General features: G+C 43.6%; 1 protein-coding gene across 14 annotated transcripts in view; it reads left to right on the forward strand.

Annotated features, from left to right (window-relative positions):
* Positions 1-18,422, forward strand: part of LPP (LIM domain containing preferred translocation partner in lipoma) — a 343,879-nt gene that overhangs the window by 177,143 nt on the left and 148,314 nt on the right. The window lies entirely within an intron of this gene.

Consider the following 18,422-nt stretch of genomic DNA (forward strand, 5'->3'; position numbering starts at 1 on the left):
GGAGGTTGCTAGAAAAACACTCAGGAAACAAATGACATTTCGTTCACCTCAACTTTCCACCAAAAATAGCTTGCGAATTAAAACCTGCTCAGTTCACAAGTACTTTTACTCTGTTGTTTTCTTGTTGTTTTTCTGTTTTGTTAACTTTTATGTGTCACGCTGCCAGAAGGATCCAGATATCCGTGTCTCAAGTTGTTTTCTTTTGTTTTTGTCGCCTAATCAGTGGCGACGAAGCGTCTTGGATCATAGCTCAGCTGTCAGGGTGGCTGTAGCCCAGCAAGGCAGACTGGAATTCGCACTTACTCTGCTGTGTCTAGACAAGGACTGCAGGGGTGACAGCAGCTCAGCTAGTTTTTGTCACTCATCTAGGTAGTGCTTGAGTTGGGCTGTTTAAGTTCTGGTAAGATGTCATCTATTTATCAGAGGAAGTGGTGACACCCTACTGGCACTTTAAAAAGGGCGGTTCTTGAGATCTCTAAAATCATCCCAGATGTGCTTGTGCCCAGTCGTGCAGCGTCTTCACTTCCTAATCTCATGACCGGTCTCATTTCTTATATATGTATGCAGCTGTATGTATAAGTCGCATTTGTCTTACCAATGTCAGTCCTAAATGAAACTGCTAAAGTCAAAAGAACCTAAGTGAAAGTTGACTGATGCAGTGCACGCCCATTATCCATATAGGCCATTTCTTTAGTTTGTTGCTTTTTTTGGTTCTTTTCATTGTTGTATTTTTTTAAGTAATTGCGAACTAGTACCTTTGGAGCAGAACTAAAGTAGCGATCAGAGTTCATTTAGATCTGCTTTTGTTTAAGTATTTGAACTTAGCAAAAGCAGAGTTAAATGAGATGTGTGCACTTTTGAAAGCATCCATCTGCATGCAGAGGCTCTGGCATGGTGGCCTGTGTGGTTTCCATCTCTTCTGCAGGGAACTCCTGATAAACTCTTCTTTCATTCTGGCATCATGTACAGAGTTATTGCGTGAACTTACAGACCTGTCCTTGAACAACAGTCTGATTTAGGTCAGTCAAAACCAGCAACAATGTAAACCAGATGCAACTAAGTCCCTTTCCCAGTGGGGTTTTTGTTGTTGCGATAAAAGAGACATGTTCTAACAGTGATAGTGCTCAGGTACTGTGTCAAATAACCCGTGTTCATTTTGTTTGCGTAGGCCAAACATACACGAATGCACATTGTTACTGGGAAACGTTTTATAGTGTCAAAACACTGCAAGAATTAACTGGAAGAGATTCATGCTCACCTTTTTCCTTGGCAGTGACTGTAGTCAGCTCCAGCACCTTCATAGAGACATGCTTTGGGACCTGGTGTTCTGTGAACAGATTGGTTTTTCAATTTTATTTTGTTCCTATAGTACTAACAAATGAATAAATTGTAGCAGTCAAATGCAAAGTTCTGCAGGTGTATTTGAGTTTCTGGAGTATTGGAAAAGGCATAGCCCAAGTTTTGGACTTGATCTGACTTCTTAAGTTCATCAGCCTTCAAGATGAAATGTGCTGGTCAGTGCACACGCTTGTTCCTGTGGCTTTTTGCCCACAGCTCAGGTGGGGGCTCTGAAGACTTGTCCCCCGTACCAGCAGTGATGGGATGCTGCTGCTCCCTGGTGTGTTACAGTTACTGTGTGAAATCCGGGGAGCAGAAGAAGCTGAATTTAGTCTCTGGGGCCAAATCCCAACTTTCTTTGTTCAGTTTATCAGACTTTTCAGGATTTATTGGTTAATGTAATGATGTCCCACAGAAAGTACAGCTACAGCGACTTCTGACTATAGCTGTTAGAAAAAGAATTGACAGAGCTGAATGTATCATCTGTTGTAATTAAAGAGTACTCAAACAAGTCATTGAAAAGATGGAACTAGAATATAAAGCTTTGATATTTTCCTTTGTTTGATCTGTACTAAGTATTAAAACTAGTGAGTCATTTGATGGTCTTATAGTCGGATAATAGATTAGACTGCAAATTGTGAGGTACTTACTCAGAACATCAGCACGTTTATTGGATTACACCTTAGCTGACCTTCCCAAATTTATCAGGATAATGGCTGCAGATAGGAAAATAGAGTTACGACTTGTTTTCAGATAAGACATTTCCAGTTGTGCTTTTGCGGTTAAAGCATTATAATAATTTTATAGGTATACCTTGCCCTTGGGGATACCTCTGTTCTGGAATAAGAGAAATTTTATTGTTAGGCTTCTTTTTTATTTTATCTTCAAGATAGTTTTAAAGCAACATAAACTAAACTGTAGCATAGTCCTCTCTCACTGGAGTAGGAGTGATAGCAGGATAATCACAAGCTGTTTATCTAACATACCCTACCCATTGGCATAAATTCACACAGAGGGAAGCTCTTTCAGTCCTTGGTACAAGTTCAGCATTGCAATGAGACACACTGCACTGGGAGGGATTTGTACCTTCCCCAGTAGGTCCGGAATGTCCATAGTACTTCTCAGAATGGGTGGGCCAATGTCAACCCCAGACAAATTCCCTTGGCCAGCAGACGTGCTGTTGAGGACATGGATGATGAGTATGGATCTCTCCACCAGCCCGGTGTTGCTTGCCTGAGCATCACTCTGGTCACGTTCTTTGTGTGCCAGGCAGGTGACAAGGACATTGCCATGAGCTAAAAATGACCATCATTAAATAGAGGGCAGGGAGAGAGTTTTGACACCTGCGATCAGCAGCAACCTCCTTGTACACGGTGGTCCTGCCCATTTCAAGGCAGCTGAGCTGGAAAGTGGAGGTGGAGGAATCACCCAGGTCCTGCTGGCTCCTTCCCATGCCTTGGGCAGAGGTGGTAGGATGCTGTTGTCCTGCTGAGCTGTGCTGCCCTCTTCTCTGAAGTGATGAATTTGAAAAGTGTTTTTGCAGCATAGATCCTTTACAGAGCAGATCCCACCATGCAGGTTTGGTGGGATGAGCTCCTTCTGCGAGTCTGCTACACCACTGCGAGTCAACCCCCATTTTGCAGAACCTCAAAGTGAAATATTATCTCAGACTTTGTTTCTGGTTAGTTCTTGTCTGTGTCTTGAGGCCATTGTTGAGAGTCCCCTGCAGCAGAGGTTTTCTAGGCATTGATAGTTTACTTCATAGTGGCCATCAGCAACGTGGATGAGAGGCAGCTTTTGATCACCATCACCTCCGCCCCAGGCTGATCCCGTGACTTGCAAGTGAAAGTATCTCTGAGTCACAGAAGCAGTCAAAAGTGATTAAAATGGCGTTTGTTGTTTTTTTTATTGTTTGTTTTTTTTCCACAAAATTGCACGTATCAAAAAGAACAGAAAATTACAAGACTAGATCATCTTTACCTGCAACACGGCAGTGTCTAAGGATGCCTTCTGTCATGTGGAGTGGTGTAGGACAGACAATATTTCAAGAATTCAGCTGGAGCTGGAGTTTTAGAAAGGACCAAACATCACCTGAACCTGGGAGATTTCTGTGTGACCTTCACCAGCATGGCCAGTTCCAATCTTCTTGTGCAGTGAATCGAAATGGAGGAGGAGACCAACATGATCTCAAAATTACCATGATTGCAATGGCGTGTTAGTAGATGGCCTTGCCTTAGGTATTGTTTGAATAAGTGTAGATGTATTATGAAAAAAAAAATCTAATTAATATTTTCATCCTGTTTGGTAAAGTTTAGAAATGCTAGTGAGATGAGTAAACTACAGAGCTCCTCTTGTGTAGCGGCAACGTGTTTTCTGTTTGCATATCACACCTTCTAAATTGCAGTAACCCATTGGAAAGTTCAGAAGCGGAGAACCCACTATGCCTTTTATTAGTAAAAGGAGGTTGTATAGACAAGGTATTTAGGTGCTTAACTTCCATGGATGGGAGCAAGGGTTGTTCCTAAATTGAGTGAACCCCAACTAGGGGGCCTGGTGAATGCTATGGTCATCTGGCTCCTCTGTTAAAGGGTGTTTTCCCCAATTTTTGCCAGTTCTGCTTACATCCTTGCTTAAGAGATGAGTGCAGGAAGGCCTTAAGCAAAAAAAACCAAAACCACAAAACAAACAACAACAACCAAAAACACACAAAAAATCCCAAAACCAAATAAACAACCAAAAAATACAAACAAAACCAAAACAGGCCAAATTTCAGCCCATAAAATAAATGTTTGCATTTTTTTAAAAAACAAGAAAACTTTGTGACTCTGGAGAGAGGACTTCCAGCAGAGGCTGTGAAAATGAAATACTGGAAATAGCAGCGTACGAAAGCTCAGAATTTTTTGTCCCTGCTGTGAATTATGTATTGAATGCTGATTACTTTGTCTGGAATTGGACACCTACCTTCTGAAACTCCTGAGTTTTATCCCAGATTTCCAGCAGATTGTCTATTTGGTAAAATAGGACTGCGTGGGAGGTGTACCAGGTAGTAAGATGTCCCTGGTCCAAAGGTAATTAGTCTTTTTTTGAAAAGCAAATACTGAATGGCCCAAATTTATGGAGTATTGAAGCGGCAAAAAAGCATGCTTTGATGGTCAAGATCAAATCTATTTGTGTACAGCTCTCAGAGCATCTTGATCCAGAGGAGACTGGGCTGGCACTCTGGAGACCTGTTTCATTTCCAGCTACCACCACTGTGCTAAAGGACCTTGAACGCAGCATTTCTACTCTGCTTCCCCTCAAAATCTCTTCTGTCTTTGTAGCTTGGCAACCTCTTCAGTGTGATTTGCCTTTTCCTATCCAAGTGCATGGCATCTAACAAAATGAAACCTTGGTCTCGGTTGAAGGCCTTTAGGTGATGTGGTTGTACAAATAATGAAAAAGAGGGAAAAAAATTACTTTTCATCTAACAGATGGGGAAAGTGAAGGCAGAGTTAGGCGAGGTGGCTGAGGATTCATGCCTGTGTCCCTGCCTCTAGCCCCCAGTGCTAAATATCTATCCAACACTGTCAGCCTGAGTAATATTTTGAAGAAAAAGAAGCTCATTCTCCATGTGAGCTGCAGAACAATAAAAAAGTAAAGAAAATTCAATTAAAAAAACAGTGATACATTTTCATTAAGTTCCAAACATACTGGGAAATAATGTCTTCTGATGATTGGAATTTAAAAGGGATTTAAATGTTTGACAGTGTTGGTTGTTATTCCATCATTCCTTTTGACAACTCTTTGGGAATAACAAAAGCAGTGAAAAGGCAATGGACATATTTTCCTGCAGAGTGATGGGACAGGATTAAACAGTTTCAGCTGTAGGGTGGCAAACCACAAAACAAGGAGTGCTGAAGACTCCTAGGAGCGCTCTTCCATGTGCATTTCTAATTTTAGTGCCGCACTTATAGCTGCATCAGGAATGCACCAGGAATGCACAGCTCAGAGCTTGGGTGTTTCATCTTTGTTTACACGGAGCTGTATCTCCAACCATGAACAAACCTCCTACTTGGCAAAGAGCGATGCACAATGATTGTTGTTGGGTTTGGGGCTGTGGGATTGACATACAGGCTCTGGGAAAAACAGATCGCCGAATCTGAATTCAGAATAGTTTGTGCCAATTTGCTAGTCCAGGCTCAGAGTCTGCTTTCCTTGTTCCTGTGATTTGCCCGAGCCTGGCTTCTTAGGGTGGTACAAACCAAAAGGATTTTGCAAGTGCAGTCTGTGGAGTATTTGTTAGCAGCCCAGTTGTTGTCAGGAATGTTTTTCTTTCTTTTAAGAAAGAAAATTTGGAGGTAGAAGCAGATTGAGATTAATTTGCTGGATTCAGAATTAATTCCCCCTCCTGTAGCGTTTATAAGACACACTGAGTTTGTAGTTCCTGAATTATGGGACTCAGTGGGATTCAGCCATTTCAGATGTTCAGAATGGTGCTGGGTTTTTTTTTTTTCAGTGTGGTTTGGGCTGACATCAATGGCTGAGCTTCTGCTGTCTTCAGGTATGATATTTGGGGTAAATAAAGGTGCCCAGGCCTTCTTCTGCTGGTCTGAGCACATCTAAGAGCACATCTAATTTGTTGGCACCTGCATAGCTGTGCCAAAAAGGCTTCTGAGTCCAGCAGCATGGGGTGGTACCTGGGCAGTGCTTTCCCAGTGGCAAGGGGCTCTCTGTTCACTCGAGGCCTTTGCAGTTTGGTTTTTGTGGGCTTTTTAATCTGTCTGGTTGTGGGATAGAAAGGCTCATTGGGAATAAGCCCATCTGCTGAAATTGAGAAGTGTCCCTTGTCCACCCTAAAATGTTCATGGCCATTTAGTAGGACTATACAGCTTCTCCAGAGCTATGTGTGCTACACAATGCTTTTCATGAAAGCTGTGGGTTGCCACCATTTCCCTGCTGACTTGGACAGCTCGGGTGGACACAGAGGGATGACAGTGCCTCACAGACGTGTCCCCAGGCTGGTGCTGAGCTGGTGAGCTCTGACACTTGTAGCAGGACCAGAAGGTTCACACAGGCTCACGACAGGGCTGCAGGTGAGAGCTCCTCATAGTGGACTGCGACACTTGTGCTGTAGTTATGGACATCAGGAGTTGCATGGGCTGTTTTAAGGACGGGGGCACCTTTGAGAGCTGTGTTCCCGCTTCTGGCTGCAGTGCTGTTTGGAAAATTTGGGTGGAAGACTTAAAGTAGAAAACGAAGCACCCCATCTGGAGCAATTTCAGTGAGTTCCTCCCAGCACGTGAGAAGCAAAGCCTCTGTGTCCAGAAAACTCCCCTCCTGTGGTTCTGCTTTCCAGAGGCACAGTGACAGAGATAGTCCCAAGGTTGAAGCTTTCTAGGAGCACCAGGCAGATGTGCTGGCTGTGAGCAGGGCACATCTGTCATGCTGTCCCCAACACTCCTGCGGGCAGAGGAGCATGCACAGAGCAGGGATGTTCAGCCACGTATGTGTGAGTTGAGAGGTGTAGCCAACAGACAATTTCATATATGTTTGGATTTGGCCTTTCTCTACAAGAAGGGGAAACGTTCCTGTGCTCATCAGCTCGAGCCGGCGCACGCAGCAAACTGACACTGCGCTGATTAGCAGATGCTCGAATCGCTTGCATCTGCTGGTATGTATTAAACCTTAATCCTTTTGATAAGAGCATGTCCGTGAAGATTTTTAAAGAAAGTTTTCTGGGATCCCAGATTATCAGCTTGTCACAGATGAACAGGATAAGAGTGACCTTTGCAGGGTATTATTTCTTCCTCTTGTGCTATCATCAGAGTGAAAATAAAGCAGCACTACTCCTGCTGTTTCTTTTTTCTGATGTATAATCAAGTTCACATAAATCTCAGTAAGGTTTACTTTTCCCTTTCCTCTTTCTCTTTTTCGCATCCATTTGGGTTTTTCTGCCTACGTGCTTGGCTACAGCTTTAGATGGCAACTAGTGTTGGATATATTGGACTTTAAAGTCTGTGCAGGCGTCTCCAATTTGTGTGTGGATAAAGATAAACATTTACTTTGGGAACAGTGATAAAAAGCAAATAGTACCTCATAATTTGTTCTTTTTTTCCATTCTGCATTTGTGATTATTTTGTTGTGAGTGGTTGGGAGCAGGGGTCTTTCTCTCCAAAGCTGTTCAAGGACTTCTACCTATTGTTATGTTTTGTTTTCTTTTTCCCTGCAACGGGACCAAGCTGCTGTATACCATTATCTCGGGAAGTTTGTCATAATTTCCGCATCCTGGGTTTTTGGCACTCGCCGTGGTTTGGCACTCATCTCAAAGGGTCCCAGCGCGCTTCACAAGCTGTCCGTGTGTCCAGCCAGCAAAGAGCAGCCGCCTCTGGGGCAGAGACCTGCATTTGTTGGGATGCAGGCTCTGCTTGCATCCTTGCACGGGCCGATGCATCCGAGTGCTTCAACGGCATTAGATTTACCAGCACAACAGCGGCCCTGTGAAATATAGAAATATGCTTGCTGTTTCACAGGTGAGCAAGAACCAAGGCACAGGGAGATTAGATGAGTTGGTTGGTGCATGGGTCACCGGAGTGTGAGAGGCTGGACCACGGACACCTCGCCACCCTATCACAGATTTATCTTCCTCTTGTAGCACTTGCAAATGGATGTATAGAGAGTACGTAGGAACTTTCCCCGTCAAGAGGTTTTGTAGGGATCTGAGGTGTGAGGAAATGCATCCACCTCTGTCTAGGAGTCTGTGAACCAGGCAGGGACAATAAAAATCCTTATGTTTCTTCTGTAGGAGGGTGTTGCTTGATACTCAGCTGCAGTTCTGTGATCTACAGGCAATAGACTTCTCAATGTGCTGTTTTGCAAGCAAACAGTGGAAAATTCAAACCCCCAGGTCTAGAAAGTCATGGTGTCCTGGACCTATATCATCGCTCTCTGATCTCACCAGCACTTTAGAAGTGGGAAGTTGTTCTTCCCACCTGCACACAACTGGAAGGAAGTGTATGAAGTTGAACTTAGCCCAGTGGCACCGACACGGCAGCCACTGTCCTGCACAATGCCCTCCAAGGGAACAGCCGTCACATTTTGAAGTGAAAATGTAGTTGATTGATTCTTCCCATCCAGCACCCATCGGTGTCCGGCAGTTTGTTCCTCCCCACGTTACCATTTGATGGATTCAATCCAGTGGCTGTTTTTAAGTGCGTCTAAGAGTGGTGTATGTGTATGTAAAAGTCAGTGGCTGGGGAGGAGGAACCCAGACCGGTGTCTCTTGGGGAGCTGCGGTGTCATGCTGTCTGTCCACAAGCGCAGCGAGCTCCAAGCCTGCTGCATGTCTTGCAGGCGACCTGAACTTTTGCTCTTCCAGACAGCACTGTAAGCAGGATCTCTGACCTGAAACACAGATTGTTTGGCTGACATACACAGATAAACACCAAGGCTAATACTAGGGGGAGAAGGGAAGCAGGGGGGGCGGTCAGCAGAGGCAATGGAGGAGAACAGGAAGGGTCAGAGTCTGCTCAAGAAACAAGGCACAAGTCCATAGGAAATTAGGCTTCCTTTCCTCTGCTCTTGATGGTGTCTGTTCTTTTGTGTCTCTTCTGCACACACTAGGAACCAGCTGCGTTTTCCTCCCTCTTAGGGAAAGGAAATGGTTCAGAGCCAAGGGAACTGCACAGCAACTTAGAGAAACACCTGCATGGCAATGCATCACTTGGGACTTCGCTCCCACTGTGGCCTGTGCTGGACGTCTTCCCCAGGCCATTTCCACCAAACTGGGAATGATGACTTTGTGATGTGTGCATTGAACTCACAGCAAGGAGAGCATTGCCTTGATATGGCTTAGAATTGGCTCAGATCTATCCGTAGACCTTTGAGGGGCAGGCGTAGATCCTGCTGACGTTACTGTTGACTTGTGCTCTTTAAAAGAGGAGGACAACCGACTTCTGTGGTTGCACTTTCTAAATACCTTTGAAAGGTGAAGGCCAAGATGTGCAAGGGTGTATGGCCTTCACAAGTTTGTGTTGGTTGCTTACTGTTTGTGCAAGCACTTGCAGCTTTTCATCCATTTATCATCATAATGCCCTGAGGAAGGAGAAGTTTGATTCTTCTCTCTTCTGCACATGAGAGCTTGAGGCACAGAGATACCATGAAGTTTGTTGTGAAACAAGACTTTTGGACATACATCTGTGACATTCTGGTGTAGTGTTGTCCTGCGCTGGTCTGTTCTGTCTTTCATGGCCTGTTTTTACAAGGGTCTGTTCCACCAGGGAGAGAGGACCCCTCTCTAGAGCCTTTGCTGGACAGTCCAAAAGCAGAGCTGATAAATCTATTCCCAGCCCCACTTTAGGTAGGGCCACCTGGAAGAGTCTGGAGCCCTACAGAAAAGCGGGGGCTCACCATGCAGTTTCTACGTTAGACCCTGCTACCAGTGCATAAATAAACCCAATATGTTTATAACCTGCACATATCTCACGATTGTTGCAAGATGTTCCTGCTTCAAAACCGTTAACCATTAAAGTAAGAGGCAGATGCATCTGTGGACGATTTAAGGGGCTGTGTCTATATTTTCTCTTATTGATTGCTTTTTGCCTTCCTGTCTGGAACCTTTTGAGAGATGACTGCGGTGCTGAGATGCATTGTCTCTTTCTGTATATTAAAGCTGCCTAGGCTAAAAAAAAACCCAGCCCATACCCAGCCCGTATCTGAAAGCTATGAATTGATAGATCCCCGCTATAGCTCTTCAAATAACTGTAAATTACTCCAGGCTGTTACAGTTTCATTGTAAGGAAGTTCCTTCCTTGACTCAGACTTCTTTGCATCACAGTAGAATGCAATTAGATGACGTACATATTGTGGCTTGGAAGCACTTACAATTTTCTCAGCCTTATGTTGTCAACTTTTGCTCAATAGCAGGCTTGTGGACTGTGTCACTGTGCCTGTGTTCGCATATATTATCACCATATGGTGTTTCAGTAGTGAATAGGAAACTTCTATGAGTAGGTAAAAGAGGATGAAATGGAGAGAAAAAAAAAATACAGGAAGATAAACCTAATATGCTGCTTCACAGCCAAATGTGAGCATTCTAACTAACTGCTGTTTCTATGGGATATCAGTGATGTGTTGATTCAATGAGTATTACTGTCTTCTCCCACAGATTTATAAACAACAACAAAATGGACCTGGGCAGAAAAATGATATTTTGATGCAGTTGTTATAAATATTTCTGCCAATGTTTGCAGGCGGAGACTGATTCCTCTCTTCCCAGGTGAAATATTCAAAACCTTACAATGAATTCTTCACTCAGAAAGAAGTGCCAGAGTACACATGCATGAGTACAGCGAGAGCAAGGGCAGGTTGCACAGTTTTATGGTGTTATGCAGGTAAAGACAGATTGGACTGTTGCAATTGTCTCATCTGGATGTTAGCATAACCCAGGCCAGAGACCTTGCTGTCTTCTCGTGAGTAGCAGTGTCATTGGCTTGATGAGGGACTGGATATGTTACCCCCTCTGGAGTGATTTGTAAGAAGTCAACAAGAGCCTGTTGCTGTTCCAAGAACTTCAGAGCCATAAAGAATTACCAGCAATCACTCCAGTCGTCCTGGAGGCTCAGGCAATTTTGATTCCCTCTTCCAAAACCATTAACTTGTGATCCAAGGGGAATTCATGAAAGATGGGAAACACAGCTCTGTTTCCATCCAGCAAAAAGCTGGGATGCACACGCAGTTTCAAGGTGCGATTATCAGGAGGGAAGAGAAGGTGTCAGTGTTGATTACTGTGCTGGTTTGCAGAAAGACCAACTGTGCATTACATGAGAAATCTGTGCAGCTAAGGCTGTTTTGCAGTCTTTAAAAGTGATGGATAAGCCACTGTTGTTCAGCTGGGATTTTTTGAGTGCTGTACAGTTCAGCAGGGAGATAGTGCAAATATTGTATTGAACTCTATTTAATCCTTTCTAGAAACATTTTGACTGGAGTCTGCATCAGCAGCCAGTGTCCAAAGTGCAAGACAGGGGACCTGGCTGTGGAACAGGGTGGCCACAAAGGTCACAGTGTTTTATGAGGCCCCAGTGACAGAGAGCTGCTACCGTGCTCAAGTCAGCGCTCTGCTTTGCACAAAAAGCAGTGGAGATACCACAGAGAAAGCAATTGTTAAGTGCTGCTTTAGGGTAAATGTCGATCACCGTCACGTTTTAGAGTTATCTGGAAGAGCCACCACCCCAAGGCAGGGCTGTATAACACTGGAAATAATCAGGCTTTTTAGCTTTTTGGCAAGACTTGCCTTTGACAAGACTTGGCTTTGATACTGTTGAGTAATGTGGTCATTTCTAACTAATAGCAATAAAACTTTAGAGAACACCTGCTGTTTCGATATTGAACATATGTGTGCGTGCTCATGTAAAATTGCAAATGCATGCAGGTCTAGAGAATACAATTTATATTTGGCATCTTTCCTACAAATTGTATTTCAGAACACGTTAAAGTCTTCCTGTAAATAAAATAACTTCAGAATTGAGCTCATTAATGAAGAGAAAGAGATGAGGTAAGATACAAAGGCAAAGGAGGAAAAAGGTTTGGTTTGGCTTGGTTTGTGGGCTTTTTAAAGGCAAAACAACCACTTGACGGATTTGATCATTTGCTGAGTGTACTCAGTGATTTCTCAGGAGCACATATGGACGATCTCAGGAGACTGCCTTCATGATAGGAACTGCATGGAGCCAAAACCAAAACGATGGGCTGATTGCTTAGAAAGTGTAAATGGAGGGAACATCTGAGGATCTCTGTCCCTTTCACTTATGAGCCAGTGCTGGATTATCCCCTATAATCAGTACTTTCCCCAGCCCAGTTTCAAATAAATTAAACATAAATATCTCATTGCTTTCTTTGGGTGATTATTCCAGACTGAAACGTATACAGCTGCTAAGAGGTATTTGGCATCAGCTTTTCCTTGCTTAATTTAATCCCCTTGTTCTGAGTGACACTTCGTATATGTGCCCATGCATGTGTGCTCCTACGATGTGGAGGCATTCACCTCCCATAGCACATCTATACATACAGAGTACAAGGAGGCTGAAATTCCCCAGTACAAAGCTGTAATAAAAAGGCTGACAGACTGGGTCTGTAATAAGCCTGACCTGACAATTAAGCAAACTTATTACCGTGTCAGCCTGCCAGATGGATCATCGACTCATGATGTAACATGTATTGCTTCTGAATGTTTTGGAGTGCAGTTTCCTATTTTATATTTGTTGAGAAAGGGAGAGGGAAGATACAGTTTTATTTGAACTAAACCCACTCGTTTCAAGTGTGTTTAATGATAGCAATATGTGACAGATAAAATAAAACCCTAGGCCCTGGTCCATGTTTATTTTAATTTCAAGCAATGGGGAAAGATGGAAGAGATAAAATTGTAGGCTAAAAATGTCTCTTGTTGTAAAACAGCAGCTTGAGCCCTGAAGGGGCTTTCCTTGCTGCAGTCTGCAGCACTTTCGGATCTGTCTGTCAAGGCCTTGCTGGGTAAGAATTTGGTGCTTTGGCCCTGAGAAAGGTCAGATAGGACTGTTTGGCATCAGTTTTTCTAATTGTCTTACCTAAGATTACTAGAGATGGCTATGCTGAAAGAGAGGGAGAGGAAAGAAATACTCAGTCTGAACATCTGTCACTATCCTAAACTTTCTTTTAATGTAGTTCCACCCTTCACCCAAGACTGTTTCTTTTCTGTGTGGCTAAGCCGGCACAGCCCGTGCCAAAGCAGGTGTCCGTCTTTGAAATAGTTACCAAGGTGCTGTTCTAAATTTTCAAGCTGTTCTGTGCTTGAACAGCTTAAGTACTCCCTATAAATCTTGACCAGGTCCCTCGCTCTGCTGATACACCCCTGAGGAGCTGTATGCTCACCACTCGAAACTTCTCAGTGAGGGTAACAGAACCTGGACCAGGCTGCCCAGGGGGGTTGTGGAGTCTCCTACTCTGGAGTCATTCAAACCTGCCTGGACACCTTCCTGTGTAACCTCATCTGGGTGTTCCTGCTCTGGTGGGGGGATTGGACTGGATGAGCTTTTGAGGTCCCTTCCAATCCCTGACATTCTGTGATTCTGTGACTCATGGAAATGTGAAGGAAATCCTCTTGTTTTGTGAAGATGCTGGAACTCGCTTTCCAGGTGGGATGTTGTTCCCAACAGGTGGGAAGGAAAGGTTAGTCCTCAGAACTGCCTTCTCCCTTGGAGATGCATTGTCATGTGTGGACATACCAATGTATCCAGCACTAGCTCCATCACATGCTGTTGACTGGCTCTCCATTAGTTGCACTTCTCACATGCAGAAGAGTCTGCGATTTCACACCGCTGGAAGACTATTCCTTGGGGAATTTTCAGTATCTTATTTACCTGCCAAGTTTTCTTGAGCATCTTAACTGCTGGCTGTCATGAAGACCCAGCTTCAGCTCTGGCTTGGCTTATTTGATGAAAGCATTGGTGTCCTGCTTCTTGCACTCAGATAAATGCTTTTGTAATGTTGTAGGACCCTGTGGTCTGCAACTGAGCTTGGAGGGAAGTCATGGGTGCACTCAATCAAGTACATTCTGTCCCAACTCCTATCATTATAGTGTTGGTCTACTGATGTTATTTTCAGAGTCAGAAGTAGCACAAGTCTGGTTTCTAGAAAAATAATGTGCCTGGATCAGAAGTTGGAATTTAAGCCTTGGCTTTTCAGTGTCTTTCTGACAATTGTCAGTGTATATAGGCTGAAATTAAGAACCCAAGTTGTCTATCCTGTGCCTGACGAGTAGTCACTCCAGCTCAGTGTCCTTTCCAGTAAATACCAAAGGAAGAAGAGTACAAATTCATAAAAATACTGCCCCAGAATGTTTCCTTTTATCTAAGAATTTACTCTTCACAGAGGTTGGCTTGATAAAAATGATGTCTTCCATAATACTCAGTTGAGGATTTTTCCTCCATCAAGTTATCCGTTTGCTTTATGAACTCATGTAAACTTCTGAAATTTAAAGCATCTGATGGCAAAGGAGTCCCATGGAGGTGGGGCAGATCCACCTTCTGTTATATCTTCTCCTTTTGCCTCTCCCTTTGTTTCCTGTTGCTTCTTTCTAGCACTGGAAGAGATAGAACAATGACTCCTCCTGTTTTTACCACTCAGAGTTTTAGCTGCCTCATTTCAAAGCCAGAGTCTCCTGCTATACTTTGTTGTTTCAGATACATGAAAATTTTAAGTGCAATAACAATTCATTTCTGGTCAGGTGTTTCTGTCTAACACGAAACTGGCAAGTTTGAATGCCACAGAATATGGAAGAGTTTCCTGGACTTGTGTTATTCCCTTTGTTATTTGCTATTAACTTACTCTGAAACAATGGATTAAGTGTTTTGTTTGTTGGAGGTGAAGCCTCTGCTGTGTGATTTTATTTTCAGAGTAACTTTCCCAATGCCCTATTTTTTCAAATTTTTTGAAGTCATTGCAGGATTAAACAATTTGACTAGATTTTTACCTCTTTGCCAAGGTTTATGCTGAGGTTTCCAAAGAAAGCATCCTTGGGCACTGTGTTGTTCTCAAATACAAAGTGGTAGGAGAGATATGAGGTGACTGATTTGGGAGAGGTCTGATGCAGACATGATAACTTTGGAACTAAATGCGATCTGTTGTTTTTTCTTTACTTCCAGATCTCTGACACATCCCCTATATTTTCAATAAGAAGTTGAACTGTTCTAGCATTAAGTTTTCAATCTGTAAAACAGAGATGGTAATAATCACGTATCCCACCTGGCTGTCTGACTTCAGAAAGGATTTTCTTGTCTTCAGCTGAAAATTCTTCTGCAAGCAAAAAATACTATGGTTTTGCCAGCTTATGTGAAAAAAATGTCTCTTACGGTGAAAAGTCAGTATATCAAATACTTTTATTTTCTATAAGGGAATTCAGTATCAGACTCTTCCAAATGTGTTAGCCAATGTTTTGCATTATAGGTTGTATGCTGTTAATTAAATTTCAAGTTTTATGCAGAGAAGGAAATGTGGAGTGTACTTCAGTGATTTATACTATGATTTGATCAGTGTGATAGTGTGTCAGATCTTAATTTTCAGAAACATCTAAGAGTTCAATACATCTGAGATTAATAAGATACGTACATGAACATGTGTGCTTTTATTTCTAAAGCTAAATTAAAACTTGAGCCCTTTTGGGCTGAAATAACTAGCTCTTCTCCAGCTCTTTTTCTGTCTTTCAAAACTCCTCTGTGCAACCAGTATGAATCTAATGTGTTCTGCATTATTTTGTCCCTTTAACATGGGGACCTGTAGAGGCAGTGAAAGCTCTGTATAGAAAGTATTGTATAGTGAGAGAGGGAGCCCAACAAAGCTAATTATACAGACACTCCCACTCTATTACCCTTTAGAGAAACTGAGCCTAACATTCTGCTCTTAAGCTCATTAAACTATTCTTTTTGGGTGCAAGGATCTTATTGAGGGAATGAAGTAGCTACACTGTGTAATCAGAATGGGAATTGGAGCAGATCATTATATTTACTCATTTGATTAGCCATAAAATAGCTACTGAAGTCCCCATTTTAAATCTGCTTAGCAATTGTGCAGCAGGGCAAACTGGGTGTTTTAATTAGAAAAGATATTGCAGTATTTTTTATAAGTAGTAAATATATAAACGCACACACATTTTGGTCTTGTTTATGTAAATAACCTCTTCCTTGTGGGTGTTCTTGCCTCCGAGTTGTTCAGGGTCTGTCTGCTTCCAGCTGCAAAGAAAAGGGGAATGAAAGGTTCTGTGCATCTCCTTTGGAAACCGCAGTGTTGGGGACATAAAATCCAGCTGAAGAGGTCTAGATTAATCATTAGGGTAAAACCGCTGTAGAAGGGGTAAGTAACCCCAGAAAAAGATGGCACGGAGAAATGGTAGGTCCTCAATTACTAGAGGGGCTTTAGGTCAGGTTGTGCAAACATCTGTCAGGAACAGCTTAGGCAGGGTCAGCCCTACCTGAAGGGAGAGGGCTGGACTGAACGACCCCTGAGATCTCTTTCAGCCTCTTTTCTCTGCCTTTTCAGGGAAGCTTGTGGAAGGGAAAGTGCGGCCGTACTACATCATCGGGGGGTTGACTTTGACCAGTTCCCGTTCCCCGCAGGAGCTGGAGCCTCAGGAGGGCTCAGCCAGGGCAGTGTGTGGTCACCCCGGCACATCTGAGACCTGCAGGTCCCAGCTGCCCTGCGGTCACAGCCAGCAGCTGAGGATGTCCTGCTTTCTCTCTAAGAATAACTCCGTGCCCTGCCACTGATCTGTCCATAAAGGCTTGGAAATGAGCCATTACCAAAGGTTTCATTTTCTGGCTTCCTTTGCCATCTGAGGGACTTGCAAAGCAGAGCAGATGTTCCAAAAGCAGTGAACTCTGTAGCCACTGGTTTCTTTGTTCAACGTGGTCACTGTCGTAATGTTTCTTAAGTATATAAAATGCCTTCAGGAAGCTCAACAGCTGCAAAAATATTTCAGCTTTTTATTTATTTACTTGGTTTTAACACAACCTGAAACAGTGAAATAAGCTTGCTTACAGAGAGCAGACTTGTACTTTAAAGGCATTAGACTACATGTGGAGTGATGACCATGTGTTGTGCTGCTCTGCCTTTGTGGGTCACTAGAAAAGTCATGTTAATAATGACAATAACAAAATCATTCTTGCGATGTTGCCCGTGGATGACAAGGCCTTCGGGCAGCAGGAAGGAGCACAGCAGATCTTCAGCGTCACAGCTGTAAGGGGTGAAATAAGTATTTGGCCTAGTGACTCTTTTTTCATGGACAAATTCTCCAGGACTTCCCTTTTGGTCATTGATTTAACTGGCATGCAGGGTTATGACCCACTTGCAAATGGCCAGTAATCCTACTGTGTTTAGAAGTTGTCTCCAGAGAGGTGCAGAACAATCCCTCCCAGATGTGCTGTGGGGACCTAAAAGGAGCCACCTTGGGGAAAGAAATGCCAGCACTGGCTGTTCAGCCTCTGCTGAGGAAGATGTTGGTGCCTGCGGTTGTTACTCTGGCATCATTCCACAGTGCTAAATTGTATAAGCAGGACATTGGGCAGGTAAAAAACCAAAAAACAAAAAAACAAAGCCATTATTAGGCCCATCACACTATTAGGTATCATGACCAAGAGAACAAGCACCTAACCATGAAGAGGTTAGAAGTATACTGTAAGTTTTCATGAACACCTAATTCTCTTTTTATTGTGGCTGGGACACCTGCGGCTGGATGGGGCTGTTCTGCATTGCCCTGGATCACCGTAAGCACCTCAGGGCCCACCTGGCTGGCAGAAAGAGCAAGGTCTAAGGGCAAAAAAGGAGGCTGTGTGGTTCAGTGTTCCTTGATTGTGGTGGTGAAGATATTTAAGGGCTTTTTCTGAAGTGCTGGCCACCTGTAGCTCCCATTGAAATCAGTGGAACATTCACCATGAATGCTAGCTCTTCCCATTTTCTTTCCCTCCGTCACTCTTTGCTCAGATCCTTTCCATGCGACAAGGATGGAGAGAGCCCCACTCCAGCCTCACAAGTGCAGTATATGCAGAATAACTGGCCGGGTGACCATTCTGGAGGAGCATTTTGTGGTGTTACATCCTCCCTTTTGATACGCGCCTTTCCAAAGTGAGCAGCTGCTTTGCACCCGGGGAAACAGAGTTGGTGTTTAGAGCACGTCTGCGAATTGCGATTGTTGGACTGGATCAAGCTGTCTCTGTGTCACTTAAATGTTACCATCTCTAAAGCTGTCATGATGACTTTAAAACTGAAGCAAAGGTGATGGCTTTTCACGTCAACAGTCGCACCGTTTCCAGAGCTGTGCATTCTGGCACTCTGCCGTCTGCCTTTTGGTTTGAGGATTTTTATTCCCCCACTTTGTTTCCTGGAGTTATTCCCAGCACCTCCTGCCTGGCTGCAGGGAGGGAACGGTTCGATCAGGACATGCAGCTCCGTGATTTCAGCCAGTTGGGTGTTTCCAGCCGACAGCGTAACTTCTTGTAGTAATTTGGTGTCATTTGCATAGGATTCTCTCCCTTCCAGGGAAAAGTGTACTCCTGTAATCCGATCTAAAAGGGCTCCTAAAGGAA

Source organism: Streptopelia decaocto (assembly GCF_964273445.1).
Source record: "Streptopelia decaocto genome assembly, chromosome: 6".
Lineage (NCBI taxonomy): Eukaryota > Metazoa > Chordata > Aves > Columbiformes > Columbidae > Streptopelia > Streptopelia decaocto.